At 31.6% G+C, this 15,977-nt stretch overlaps 1 protein-coding gene across 2 annotated transcripts in view; it reads left to right on the top strand.

The window, feature by feature from the left end:
- LOC147066914 (irregular chiasm C-roughest protein-like) overlaps positions 1-15,977 on the top strand; it is a 428,804-nt gene that overhangs the window by 270,858 nt on the left and 141,969 nt on the right. Inside the window, exon 1 of one of the 2 annotated variants that reach the window (XM_085954086.1) lies at positions 5,886-6,005. The exons of the other annotated variant lie outside the window; for it this stretch is intronic. The gene's annotated coding sequence lies outside the window, so the exon portion shown is untranslated. Of the gene's footprint in view, positions 1-5,885; positions 6,006-15,977 lie in introns of those variants that run through there. 2 annotated transcript variants of the gene reach the window in all.

Below are 15,977 nucleotides of genomic sequence, written 5' to 3'. Positions count from 1 at the left end.
TAGGTACTTATCTATACCTAATCTACCTCGCGATCGGGATATTCGAAACAATACTCATATTTTTTGTTTGATATTTATAAATCTTTTCGAATTAAATTGTATTCATAATTTGTACGTTTTAACATGATATTTTTTACCTTTTTTGGTTTATTAGAAATACACATTAATTATTCTAAATACACTAAATAATGAAAAGACTGAAGATTAAATGTATACAAGTGAGATACATCTAGGTTCGTCCAAAATTATTTATATAATATATAGAAGCAGCTGAGACCCACAACTACATCCTCTCGACTGCCTCATGGAATAACACACTATCTTGAAAACTATTTAGGTGAACAAAAAAACATTTAAAACATGTGTAGCAAAAACCGTTTACATTGCAAATGTTATTTAAATAATTATAATTTACACCCTTAAATTACGAATCATATAAATATAAAATAAGTACTCAACTTTATCACGATAAATTTAGGAAATAACAATTAAAATGTATATTTCCACGTTATATTCGAGAACTAAAGAACTGGATTTGGTATGATTTTTCTTTTTTTTTATTTTTTTCATATGATATAGATACTTATCTATACTGTGTATTGTTCCATGTAAGTATTTTTTTGTAAACAAGCAGGTTATCAATTTTATACTGACAATAATTAATGAAGAGTTCAAATAATTACAATCAAATAATTATATTTTAATACAGAATAGTTATATGTTGATAAAGGCAATATTTTCAGGAAAAATCTCAATTAGTGCAATATTCCACTGTAAAATATTATTTAAACTTTAAACAATACGCTAAAATAATGCATGTATGTATTAAGTATATATTATTTAAAATAATAACACACCAACTCGACATAATGTCTTATTCAGTGACGCATAGAAAAATAATCTTACAACCAACTAGAGATGGGTTTGTATTCCATGCTATTTGTTATATTACAAAAAATGTAATATAATCATAACTCTACTTATACGTAGTGATTAAAAGTATATTTCAGGTATTTTTCGATTAAAATATCAAAAAAAAACAATGAAACAATAGCTCAAAAAGTAAATAACACATTATTTTAACTTTGTGTGTTATTTTGTATGGTAGTCGCTATTTCTGTACGCATAATAAATATATTATGTAGGTAACTGATCTGTATGAAAAATTGTAGGCACATACAAAAAAACCCTATTTTGAAATACATATTGTCAATATTGATTTCTCTAATTATCGGCTTCTCAAATTATCGAATCATTAACGGCAATGTCATGTGGCTTCATTATGAATAATCAAACAGAAGATAATATAATATTATATTAACTAATAAATTATACACAGAATTAATTATTATTATGAGTGGGAACCCGTGTCACAGTAAGTTATTAGTAGGTAAATACGTTTTTTCCACATTAAATTAACCGACAGATAATATCTTAAACACTCCAAATTCAATTTAATTACAAAATTATTGCGGACAATCGAATCAAAACTGTCAACAATGTTTTATTATGAAATTCACAAAATCGACGAAAATATTTTAAAATTCTGTTTGAAGGGAGATTAATGTTTATTGAAATGAATTATGAAGTATTAATTGATTGTGGGAAGATGGCTGAAGTTGTTTTTGGATGAAGATTTTATCTGTTTGAGTAATAATAATTAATGCTCCACCATTTTGGTTTGACAAGACCGGATTGTTGTTTTACACAAGAAACAAAGTAATTAATTTAAAAGGAGGATTTTGATTAAGAAGACTTCATTAAATTAACTGAATTAGCTATTATTATTATTTAGCTTAATATTTCATTAAAAATACCTCATTGTTTACTGGTACCTATATTATTAAAACGATAAAGTTATATCAAGGTGGAGAAAACCTTTGAAATATTTTAAATATTGATAATCCTGTCGAATATATTTTTTTTACTCACAAACCTAAATATAACAATAAAATGTTCTGTACATAGTAGCTGGTCGTCCTCTATTAAGCTCATTAATACAATATATGCGCTGATTATCTATTATCTTACTAACATTAATTACTGTTGTATATTCGTTGTTACTATAATAATTACTCATATTATTATGTAGTTTCAAATTTTCGTATCTGATATCGGACTTAAAATTTACTTAGTAAATTAAGTTTTTTAATAAAAACGCTAGATTTCTTTTTGTTTGAATTTTTAATTGGAAACGTAGGAATTTATTATATAAAGGAATTCTCTACCTCAGAGTGTAATGATAGTATTTTTACGTAGGTACATTATAAGATAAAAATGTAATTATTTTTAGAAAATTTATTTTAATTTAATATTAAAACACAAAAAAAAATCTATCATAATTTTTCTTGTGCGGAAAATTTTGATTTCAGTGACAATTTTTAAGAGGTAGCGAGATGCTATTTTTTCTACGGACTATAAACGATAACTGCTATTTTTTCGCTTTCATGAAATCTAGCAATTTTTTCTTCATTTGGAATAGCCTTTTTTGTCGAGGAGAGTTGGCATGCTGTTATCAATAGCTAGCTGCAGTAAATTACTGATTCATAACAGCCTAGTAATCGGTGGATATTTGGTTCAGCTTCAAAAAAAAATTTTTGTTACTTGAATCTAATCCAATGGTAGGCACTCGACAACAGAAATTATACGTTTAAGTTAAAGTGAGATAAAAATATTTTAATATTAGACTGAGATCAGTTACTGTAACAAAATATTTAACCTGACCTAAGTATATTAAGCTTGACTTCTCACAAACCTTTGAAATGTCAAATATCAACTCTATATTATGACTTTAAACAGTTGATTAGGTATGTTAACATTATCTTTAATAATAATTACAACACTGACAGTGCGTGGTGCATGTTCTCAACGTGGATCCCAGGGTGGCCGGCGTAAATCGTGTCCGGAAACTTGCACGTATGCAGATTGCCGTATCATACTTACTTAATTACCTGAATACTGACGCTTGATAAGGAGAGATGAATGAAGCTTTACTGTCGGAGGAAGGTGCGACCTGCCTATGGTTTTCAAGTCATCACAGATAATTATGATGGTTGCGTATTTATATAATAGTAGTACCAACAAAAGTTAACATGATATGCAACTAAAATACAATAGGTATCTGAAATTGATGAGGAATATTTGAGACCTGTTGATACTTGCGTTCTGGCAGTAGTGCTTTACGGTAGCGAGTTATGGTAACTTACGAAAGAGGTACACAGAGGTAGATACCGTATACTGAGCTTCGGAAACATAATTTGCGATGGATATTATTTAGGTGTGACTTTGAACAACAAATAATAAAAGTTAAAAAGCGACGCTGGAACTAACTTGATGATGTTCTACGGATTTCTAAAAAGAATATCAACACAGTCTGCCATTTGAGCCAGCGCCAATTTCCTGTGATATCTTACTTCCAAACAATCCCAAATTATGCCCATCTATGTATTTCCTAAACACATTTAATTTACCATCAATCTAACCGTAATTCCAATATTGTTTTTATTTTTTGCCTTAGGTCTTAGCTTTGTCATCTGCTACCCGGAACAGTTCAGTGAAGCTGAACTCGTTCTTAAGCCACGAAATGCGGCTTTGTCCTCTGCTACGCTTACCATAAATCTTTCCTTGAATGATATGTTGGGGGATGCTGTACTTTTGTCCTCACATAATGTCGCCGAAGTACTGTAGTTTCCTGGTTTAGATACTACGCAGAACTTCTCGGTCCTTTCCCACTCGATTGACAACTTCAACATTTGTCACCCGGTCAGTGCAAGGAATTTTGAGGATGCATCTATACAGCCACATTTCGAAAATTTCAACTCTCAGTGACATCTCTTGATTTAACGTCCATACTTCCATATCATAGAAAAGAATTGAGAGAACTTAACAATCTACAATACGCAGTCTCAGATCTAGGTTAAAGTCTTGGTAAAATCAATAACAATCAACAATAATTCAATTTCAATTCGTAAATTAAATTACAAATTAATAAACACAAACCTACAGGTTGACTACGTCTGTACATGCTAGGCGCTCTAATGCCACGAGTGACGTTGTGACATAATTGTGATCGTGTGTGCGCGAGTAACTTGTGAGAGACAAGAGAGCGGAACTTCCTGCTCACCATCAAATAAGATTAATGCCTGGAGTTCCCGAGTCCACTCTCCCCATCCGAACAACCATTATAAATTAGAGTTCACTTAAATTATCGCTACCTGTATATTTTTAAAGTTAACCGAGTTCTGTCATCTTGTAGGACTACTAAATATCATACACATGGGGTATTCGGTGGCGACTTGGAAAGATGCAAGAAAACTGGAGATATCTATATTTTCTATGGAGCGGACACAGGCGAAGAAAGGAGAAAAACACAAAAAAGAAATAAGGTTGAATTATCAATAAATGCTTTATTTATTTAATTTTTACTGTAGAACACTGACTGACAAACTTTAGTCGGTAATACTAAAAAGGTATTTGAGATAGATACACAACGTCCGGTAGTGTCCGTTATGTTAGTAGATAGATACGTCGGATATCTTATGTTAGTATAAAATACCATATCGTTCTTCTGCTCTACTAAGTGAAGTGATGTTTGTTTGAAAATTTCTTTGATTGTGGTTTCCTGATTATACACCAATATTTTTAAACCAGTAGTCTATAACCTTTTTCAGTCGCGAATATTATTCAGTTGAAAATGTTGTATTGAAATGGTTCAGGTCCTTTTTGAACTATGTAGAATATAAATGTTTTTATTTTAAGACATATAACTATTTTCAGACTGCCTTTCTACAGGGCATGTTTACTTTTCACTCTCTTGAATCTCGTAGGTTACTTCTGCTCTTGAAACATTTTTTCCTGATATCATGAGGGATGGTTTTCAATCCTGAACAATTTGAATTTACATGCGCCCGTCAATTACCTATGTGGTCGTAGCAATGATCTATTCTGGGTCGGAACCGTTTCCTCGTGTCAAGCCTATCAGGCACCATTGGCAAAGGGTGCAAGACTAATCAATGCGCTCCCCAAAGACATTCTCAGTGACGTGCTATGTATTTTATTTTCGAAATTTTATTTTTCTGTTAAAATTGTATTTTTTATATAATATATTTTTTTCTTCTCTTTTGTAATGGTAATATTTCTAAATAAATTTGCTAAATCTCATGTTGTGAACGTCTTGAATTTAAATTTGTTTTCTTAAATAAATAAATACTTTTTGTGTCGGTCTAAACTAATTTTATCTTCAACTATCATTCAATTCATCCCAATAAAACTTATTATTAAACAGCATTAAATTCATATTTAAAAAAATGGAACCACATGTACTTACAGTAAAATCTTTACGTTATTTTAGACATCACATTGACATTACATCGATAAAAATATTATGTTGCAAGCTTTAATTTGACCATAAATGTATATGTCTCCATATCTTAATACGTATATTTTCAAAGAAAACTATATTAAATACACCTTTAGATACGTACATAAAAGGAAAAAATAATATAAGACAACTTATGGTCAACAATAAACTAATTATTATATTTCACTTATCGATTTTCGCAGATTACAATTTACTGATGACTTAGATAATACCCTAAGGTAGTGTGATAGATTTCAAATATTGTTTGATCATTTTCGACTCACAGATACCTATATTATAAATCTAGTTTATGCGTTCAAGCTACTTGAATCCATAATTCTTTTAAAAATATACACACTTAAGGAATTAGTGTAAAAAAGCTTGTATTCTTAATTCCACATCATAGCGCGTGCTGAATCTTGCCTCGCCGTGTCTATTTCTGTATACAATCGACGCAGTTCTTCGACCACATATCTCTCTCCTTTCAGACTTTTCACTTGAGAAAGGGGTCCCGGCGTCGGCCTGTACGCTTTTCAGTGCTAACGTCGCGCCCAAAGCTCGTGCACATCCGCGTCTTATAAACGAAAATAGTCGCGTTCAATATTATTTATACTCTTCACTACGCACGCGGTACCAGCTGATTTTAGTGAGTTTTTTGTGTTTTGAATGTATTTAACGTGACTATAATAAAAATTGTTTATGTTTTCGCGTTACAATATAGTGTATTATATATTTTATTCAGACCAATGTTCCGGATAATATAATAAATGTACAAATATTATTTTATAGCAATAATCAGATAAGTTAATATTTTGTCTCCACTGACACAGTTTTCATAATGCTTTTACGCGTAATATTACAGGAAATTTAAACATGTTAATAACCCCAGACTATCTTAATTTAATGCGTCAGTGCACGTATGTCCAACTTCAATTAGGCTCTTATCTACTATAATCTATCACTGTAATTCTTCAACTTACACAAATGTATTATAGGACATATTATTATATAATAATTTTGAAAACACTTCTGAAAAAATATAATATTATAACCAATAAAAAGAATCTTTTTTTTTTTAAGTTAGACACCCTGCAGGAGTAAAACCAGCACATAGATCACTATGCTATAGTTAATTGCGACAAATTATAACTAATGGCTGTGCTAGTGGCTCTCTGAAGCGCTTTCCAAATTGAGTTTTTCTTTTGAAAATAATACATTTTCAAATAATAAGTGTTTTCAAAAATATGTATGTTCAATAATTAGAATGTTACATTCTTAAGTATTGTGAATAATTAAAATGTATTATAATTTGGCAGATAATACTGTGAAATTTATGAGTTTTGGTCTTATTTTGGGTAATTATTGTACTCATCGTCAAACTATTATCATACTGTGCAAAGAGCCTACTGCATGACGGTATATTTAAAATGCGAGGATTCACACCTCTCACTAATTGTGACAGGCCGTGAATGATGCGACATCCTCATGGTTTATTTAAAAATAATTTTGATAAAAGCTGATTAAGGAATCGTCACCAGTTTCCCCTTCAAAATCTCAATGAAATCATATTAATATATTTCAAATAAATTTACACGCTGTTTTACATTCTTTATGATTGATCGCAATCCACGTGTTGAACATGCCTGCGCTAGTGCACAGTCACGGTGACAGTCTTGGTTCTTGTGACTTTTCTGATTGCAGGAAAATATATTTTAAAATAGTGAAATAATTATCTATTTAGATTATTGTTCCATATAGTTTTCGATAGTTACATAAGATGACCATTGTTAATATTATTTCTATCATCGGCTTGAATCTGTATGAAACCATTTCCAGATCCTATTTCACTCCATTTCCTCTGCATTACCTTGCCACGTACGCCCACATAACTGTTTCGTTCATCCAGCAATATCTGAATCTACTTTACGGTCATTTTTTGCCATTGAATGATGCGCCGAAATAATGACTTGTGCGAATGACTTACCTACAACCAATATTCACATTAAATAAATCTATAACGAGTCATCTCGTTCATCTTAGAGTATATTATATACTTCATAACATTGCACTCCGGCTCTATTATGAAAATGATATAATATATTCTAAAAATATATTTTTTTAACATATATTATCTATTTATTTACTTATTACTACATATTAATACAAGTGAATATCATATGATCTACTTGCATTCGAGGTAATCAGGCAAATAGGCGTAATAGTGTAGTAAAAAGTGCAGAAAAGTTATAAAACGTATAATCTACCATACGAACAAACTTAATATTGTTCCATGAGGTTAAGATTTAAAGTAAATGTTAAAATTTTGTCGCCTTGATCGCATTTATAAGATCATAAACATACTTGCGTACTTACTTACTTCACCATACCACGTCGCAGTATTGGTGCATAGGACAAGCACAAGGTCGCGTCACTTCCCTCAGTTCATCGTCACGTCTCGTGAATCTTGCCATGTGAAACCTGCAGCGCGTAGTTCGCTATTATAGCACGGTAAGGTTACAGAGTGTCGTACTCTCTTGCGGCATCAAGAACACATGTCCCAACCACATGAAGCATCTCTTCGTCATTACTCACGAATTCTAGTGTTTGTAACACGGTCGTACCAATGTAGCCCAAAGAATCGGCGTAGACATCGTTTTTCAAATCTGAAAAGTCAAGACCTTTGAAGCTTGATAAGATGTCATTTCTCACAACAAGACATGCTACGTCACTTTAAAACCACACATTTTTGGTTAATTTCTACACTTCCACGCAATACAAAACAATTGAAAATGTATAGATTTATCGACAAATAACGATTACATTCTGATGAATGTTTAATCTCCATATCATTGTAATCACCACTCAATCTAATGGCATTGAGTTTAATACCCTAAGGCCTAAACGATGGGAAAAAATGGCAGAAATATTATTCTCTTTTTTAAGTCGTTTTATTGAGAGCTTTATATTTATATGAGTTATCATGTTATGTTAGTATTATTTATACCTTGCTGTATCTTGTGAAATTCATTTTTTTATACATGAATGAGTAGGGAGATTATTTTTAGAAGCACAAATGTAAACAGTATCTGTTCGATTTTTAAGATATGCATTGAAGCAACAATTTTCAGAATTGAACTGGTAATACGAATCTATATACATTCAATTTTGTGAATTTTCGATCACGTCCGATCTTAATAAGATTATATGGGCCTCCACATAGTAGAGGTTTGTATTGACAGATTTTATTTTTACGAGAAATGGATGTCAGCCACTTGCTATTAGGTCCATACTCTGACTCATACACAAATTGAAAAACATTATGTGTACTTGCCAGACCCAGGATTGGAACCTGGCACCCACGACGATATAAGCCGACGCTTAAGCTGCGCAGCCATTGTGGGTGATTCAATTTTGATCATCACCATATCCTCTTAATATTAGAGCAAACAAATACTTCAGAGTATAACTTTTAAAAATGAACTCTAACTTGATAAGACTATATAATTTACAGCTGATGGTGTTGGTTAGTTTTTAAAAATCAATTAAACCACACCTAAAGCAAAATATAATGGTTTTGGATACGACAAAATTGTGCACACTTTTTCATTCATATTTATTTGTTTTCGTTGAATTAAGAATATATTGTTGGTTCATTTTTTTTAAATTCATTAATTCCTGTCTAAATCGAACTATAATCGACGATAAAAATATTAATATATCTATAAAATATTCCAAAGTTATATACGATTCAATTACATAATTATATCATCATTTTTAAATCTATTATGGCTTGGTTTCGCAGGGTTTAATTGTATTTTTAAAACTAACCAACACCACCTTTAAATTGTAGTCTTATTTCAATTAAAACAAATACATAATATCACAGACAAAGTTTAGTGTGCACTATTTATGGTGGATTTAACAGCCTACCTCCACCCTTCTCCACTGAACTGCTGCGTCAGTCTGGCAGCGTCTTTGTAGAGTCTCCTGGCTTTGTCGAGCACGCCAAACTGGTGTTTCGTCCTCATCTGTAATGTTACTAGTTTTAGATTGACTGTGTATTCTTGACAAAGATTATAGGAAGTTACAGCACCCTATCTATATTATAATTATCATTAAATCTATTGTATAACACACTAATTTCTCAATAATCTAATCACTCGATATGCTATTACCGTACTGTAAGTGTCTGTCAAACTATTGTGCGAATATCATTTGTTTCCACTCATGACCCGATTAGCATAAACAATTCTTCCAATTTTTCAAATTTAGAATTTGACTTTATACGTAAATGTTTAATACGTCTTCTCAATGTTTCGTTCTTTCTTATACCTTTTCATAAACCTACCTATTTTTCTCTCATGCATTACAGATAATTTAATATAAATATATATTATTATTATATATAAGTTAATTGATCTAAAATTTACTTGAATAATAATATACAATATTATAGGTAGTATTAAATTCTACAGATCGGTTTAATAGTCTATAGCTATTTCGTAATTCATGCAATCTTGACAATTTGATGAAAACCGATTTAGCTAGTAAATCATGCTGCAACATTTAGAATGACTGGCAATATGTATTTGACAATATCAACACACACTTATATTATATTACAAAGTTTTTATATTAAAATTGGCAAACCAGAATGGGTGAAAGAAACAACGAATTCGCGGTACTATGCACTCATATTGAAATATTTTTAGAGTTCCTTTTTCAACTACAATTATATTTTATTTGCGTATGTTGGTACCTACATATCATAATAGCACAATATACGAATGCGTATTTGCAATTTGAGTCTTATTTCAATTTAAGTAGGGTACATTTTTCAACCACGCTACCACCTATTTACGAATGAAAAAAAAAGTGTATGACCATTGATACTCACAATACTAAAAGACGTAATTTTACTTTATAAGACAGCAAATTACATAATAATATCATTTAGACGACTTTATTCATATCAAAAAAAAAAACAATTCCTCACAATTTTGCAAGTAAAAGGTTCATAAAAAAAAATTTTAACTTAAAATATTGATCAATTTGCATTGGTGGCATCCATCAGTGGCTTTCAAAATATGCACCTCAGCCCCCTGGTTCGCCGTGATTAATCCCCAAGGGAAGGAGCCATAGGATACTTAAAAAGACAATTTAATGTTACGCAAAACCTCTCGATCGTGTCTTGTTTGTTTAAGGATTCCATCAATAGTCACCCCCCTTCCAGACCAAAGAATTTTGAAGACACATCTATACAGTTAGTTATATCTAAAATGTCTCAATAATTCTGCGGAGACCAAACAGCAATTATTATGAAAATATTTTTTTTTAATTCACCGTATAATTCACATGATTTAATATTCTTTATTGAACATACATTATATAATATAAGTTAGATTAATTCCTCAGAAATAAACCTTTTTTCTAATAGGTAAGTTTTTGTTTTTAAATTATGTAAATTGATCAATATATATATATATATATATATATTTATGTCTAGAACTCTATAAGAAGCTCCAAAAACATTTTCATTTTATAGTTATCAAAAAAAAATGGATTAAATATTTCACATTTTCTTTCATTATAATATTACATCACATGATATAGGGTGGTGTAAAAAAGTTTGTGAATATTTTTTTTAATTTCCGTTATCTAAATATTGCTCATCGAGATAATATCAGTAAACAGAAACAGTTTCAATGGTAATTAATTACTCACGCTTTTAAAAAAAACGTCCCATCATTAACGAGGATTTCATTTTTTTTATTTACTCTGTAAGCACTTTGGATCGATTGAGCATATCTGATAATAAAGAGGTAGGGCGAAATTAGGGGAAAATAAATAGCACAGCCACTCGATTTCGGAGAGTTTCTTCAATAAATCATTCAAGGCTTATTAAATAATTTATTTTTAATGGACCCAAATGGCTGCGCGAATCGGAGATTTTCTATATAACAAACTCGAAAAATTGACTAATCAAATAGACAAATGGGCCTCATTTAAAAACGGCTGGTAATTATTCCGGATTCTCAACGTAATTACATATTCATATTTCTTATAATTCGATTAGCTTATCCCGCCTGCTAATTGCTGCGAATTTTAACGCCACAAATGAACGGGATGAAAAATCAGGAAAATTAAACTCCAACATTCCCAAGTAGATCGCTTTATTGCTTGAAAATATTATCTGTAATTTCTCTCGGCTCTAGGAAAAGATATCGCATTTTGAAAATCACAAGAGGACTGGGACATCATCTTGCTATCAACATTATAATATATAGGTATACATATCATGCTCGATTTTTTCATTTAAACTTTAAAAATAAAATATTTTAAACTATAATATCAGTGATGAGGAAAAAATGTCCAACTTAGCAGACATTATTAGTTTTTTATTTAATATAAAAGTTTTAAAAATAAATTTTGCTTTAGAAGTTTTCTGAAAAACCTTGGAAAATTCGAAAATACGTATTTATATTTTATGCTTTAATTAAAAGTGTTGTTAATTTAAACTAATGGAATTTTCTTAGTAAAAAGAATTACTTTATAATATAATTATTATATTTTCCTTAGATTATAATTATTATGTAAAACATGAGAGAAAACAAATGAAAATGTGTACTAAAGCAAGCGAGACAGGAAGAAGACGTATCAAACATACACGTATAAACTCAAAATAAAAAATCTAAATTTAACAAATTGAAGGAATAGCTTATTTTAATAGGGTCGTGAAAGAAAATAAATGTTACTGACATACTAGTTGACAAATGCTTATTGTGCGGTGAATAGCATATTATCGAGAAATTAGTGTGTTATCCATGAGATTTAAGTTTAAACACATTGACTGCTGACTAGATAATTACTTTTTAATTACCTAATTACCACATTTAAATAGCATGCTAATTATATCGAATGGCCACCTTAACATCTTAATCGTTATGCGCTGGGCGCGTCTTTAGCGTCCAATGTATTAATTATATTAAGGATAGGGTGCTGTAACCTACTGTAATCTTAGTCAGCATACACAAACATTATGGATAAGGAAGAACCGTCATCTAAGCGTCGCCGCATGACAAATGAAAGAGTTCAGTGATGGCGTGCTAGGCAAAATCAGTTGACTCTACGAAGACTGTGCCAGATTGATAAGCTTACAGACAAATAATTGAAAAATATACACGTAAACTAACTTTTTTTTTTATTCCACGAATAATTCACATGATTTTTAAAATGTACCATTCTAATTATTGAACATACATAATTTTGAAAACACTCATGAGATAGCCAATAGAAAAAATATATTTTTTGAAAAAAGTAAGACACCCGGCAGGAATAGAGCCTGCGTCTCTTGGGAATTGCGTCATGTACATTACCACTATGCTACGACTGCCATGCTTAATTGCTTAAGGCGATCGGTGTTTGTATTCTAAATTTATTACGTTAATTACTAACCGACATCACGGCATAGTGGTAATGCACAGGGCGCGAAACCTAAGAGATACAGGTTCGATCCTGCCGGGTGTCTTATTTTTTTCAAAAAATATTTTTTTCTATTGGCTAAGAGAGAGAGAGAGAGAGAGAGAGAGAGAGAGAGGGAGAGACAGAAGGAGAAGACATATGAAAATGATGACAGGTGGTACTGCCACCTAGTAATATTTGTTAGTATGTTAATAAGCTTTAATTTACATAATATTTCTGCAATATTTACATAAAAGTTAATACATTTTAGTCGGTTTAATAATGAATACGTAAGTACTTATTAAAAATTACCGGAATTGAATCAGTGATTATTTAATATTGTTGATGCTATGAACGAATAAATAAATATTAATAAATCTCCTATTTACGACAGCGGGCATTTTCGCACATTTAAAGTTCTCTTGTTTGGCGGGAAAATTTGAGTTTCCCGGAAAGTTTTCCCCGCAACTACCTACCTAACTCAAATAAATTTGGAACTTTTCATTTAGGTATGAATTTTAAATCAACACGCGGGCTGTCTGTTTTTGAATAGAGGATAAGTGCTCGGCTAATATATTTAGGGTCAAAAGGGGGACCCCAAATGAAGTGGACTGAATTCATCATAATAATTTTGAAAATCATCATAATATTTGACAATTATTATTAGTAATCATTAATAATAATTTAAAGATCTTTATCATCATATTATCAGCATCAGCGCATCTATTCTATACCCAATATTGCTTTCTACCGCTACGGCAGCTATCTAGGGTAGGCTTGTATCGAATTATTAGCACTTATTGTAACAATTATTACAATAAGTTAGACATTGCTCTTACAATAAGTGCAATGTTTTAACAGCACCTCACTTGGCTGTGGTAAATTTTAGAGCGAGATAGACAGTTTTGACTATTCAGACGGCTAACTTATTGTAATTGTTACAATAAGTGTTAATACTTCGATACAAACCTACCTTAGATAACTTCCGTAGCGGCCAAAAGCAGTCTTGTGTATAGAATAGATGCGCAGAGGGAGATTTGATAATTATACTAACTGATGAAGGCTATTTACCGCCACGTAGTTGTGCTGAATTTGATGAGTTCGCCGATCTAATGGGTTTTACGTCTCATACTCCAATGCATAAGTCACTGTCTTCTCAGCTTGAGACTCCAGGTTCGATCGCCGGTGCGGTCATAAAATATTTATGTAATTTTTTCGAAGCCTGACTATGCTTGTGATTATTGCATTACTTCTCATTACTATTACACCCAAGTCATTGGGCTTATTGGCATATTATAATAATTCTACTCGATCAAAGCTTCTGGAGAGTGTCGGTGCTGGATCGTCTAGGATGAAAGATTTTTTTTAAGTAGCTCAATATCCGGCAAGGGCTGTACAACCGATAATGATTAATTTTATAATGCAAACTATAAATTTGTGTATTGATTCAAAAAAATTACATACTTATATAAACGTAAAATAAAAGCTAATATTCCATTATAATAATTATAGTCATTAAAAACACCTATGTATATTTTTTCGAATTTTAATTTCGTCATCGAATCTTCAGCGTTTTTCGAAATGCCTGTTACACTAAAAATAACAACAAACAGCATATTTTAAATCCTCTTGTTGCAAAGATATGAAAACGGAAATCATATTTTTTTATTCCTACTATTTCCTTATAGGTATTATCTAGTATTCAGTTGGTTGGTTGATAATGGCCTCTGCAACGAGCCTGAAACGTCGAGAAAATAAGTAAGAAGTACACGCGTGGAAACTCAAGAATCTATTACGATAAAAAACAACCGTGAAAGTCTCAAACATTATATTATAAGCAAACAATATTACACAAAATAATAATTTTATCTAATAAAATTCGCTGTAAAAAATATTTTCATACCAATCTTTAAATGCGCGTTTTATTTAGATAAAACATTTCTCGCAATTAAGGACCCTTCTGCAATAATTTATACTTTCAGGCAAAATTCAAAGAGGCAATTTTTGATAAGCGCGCGCATGCAGAAATAAAAAAAAATGGGGCACAATAAACTAAACCAAACTGCCTGCCTATAACAGTTTCTTTCGACGACAGGAAATTTTATTTTTTTTTACGCTCTCGAAGTCTTCCCGGCTGAAGATAATGCAATAAAAATGAATGGAGTTTTATGGGGGAAATGATGTTACAGATACAACTCGTATCCGGTCAACATGTCTCTCATAACTTCCAGCAACTGTGTCATTTACTCTTCTGATCTACAGGGATCTACTCAAAAGTGATGTCAATAAAACATCGTGTTGATTTTATGATATAATTTTATTAAAATGAGATATGAATAGCGATCAACACTTTAATATAGTCTCGACATGAATTATTCATATGCGGAAAATAGTTTTCATATTATTTACTTACTTAACGCCCGTTATAATGTCGTGGGTCCCTGGTTCAAATCCTGGGTCTGGAAAATTCACGTATTGTTTTTCAATTTATGTTTGAAGTTAGAGTATGGACCTAATAAGTTGAGCGAGTGGCTAACATCCATTTCTCGTAAAAACGACATCTGTTAATACAAACCTTCACTTTGTGGAGGCCCATGGTACTATTAGTATCGGACATGGTCAAAAGAACTTACTTTATTACCATATTACGCTCATAATATATCTGAGCATACGACAAGCACAAAGTCGTGCCATTTCCTCCGGTCCTGTTCAATGTTTCTCGTAGGTATATTGCCATGCCAGAAATGCAACGCATAGAACGTTTTTATAGCAATGTCGCATCGTGGGGCTGGGTCGGCGAGTATCCCGGAATCCGACCGACGCGACCGACAAACTCGAGTACCCACACATAGCATATTCATCCCTCCGTTACTGTACTGATACCCGTTAAAGCGGCGGATATCACCATTCCTAAACCATCCCTGCATTGAACATAAAACCTGATGCTTTTAGTATTTTTAGATGCGCACAATGGCGCAATGAACCAGATGAGGCGGTTAATGCATCAGAAAGTCTAAAAATCTTCGGCATCTTCAATGATACAAAAAAATCGACGCTACGTTTGCTGTATTTGCAACACTCAACGGCAGTTTATCTCTCACGGATATTTTTTTTTCTCAATGTGGGCTGCAACCTGTCAGCACCTCGGCACTCATCG

Source organism: Rhyacophila brunnea, unplaced genomic scaffold (genome assembly GCF_057557595.1).
Source record: "Rhyacophila brunnea isolate RB1 unplaced genomic scaffold, BYU_Rbru_1.0 scaffold_4, whole genome shotgun sequence".
In the NCBI taxonomy this organism is placed as follows: domain Eukaryota; kingdom Metazoa; phylum Arthropoda; class Insecta; order Trichoptera; family Rhyacophilidae; genus Rhyacophila; species Rhyacophila brunnea.
This window is presented reverse-complemented; position numbering and strand designations above follow the sequence as displayed.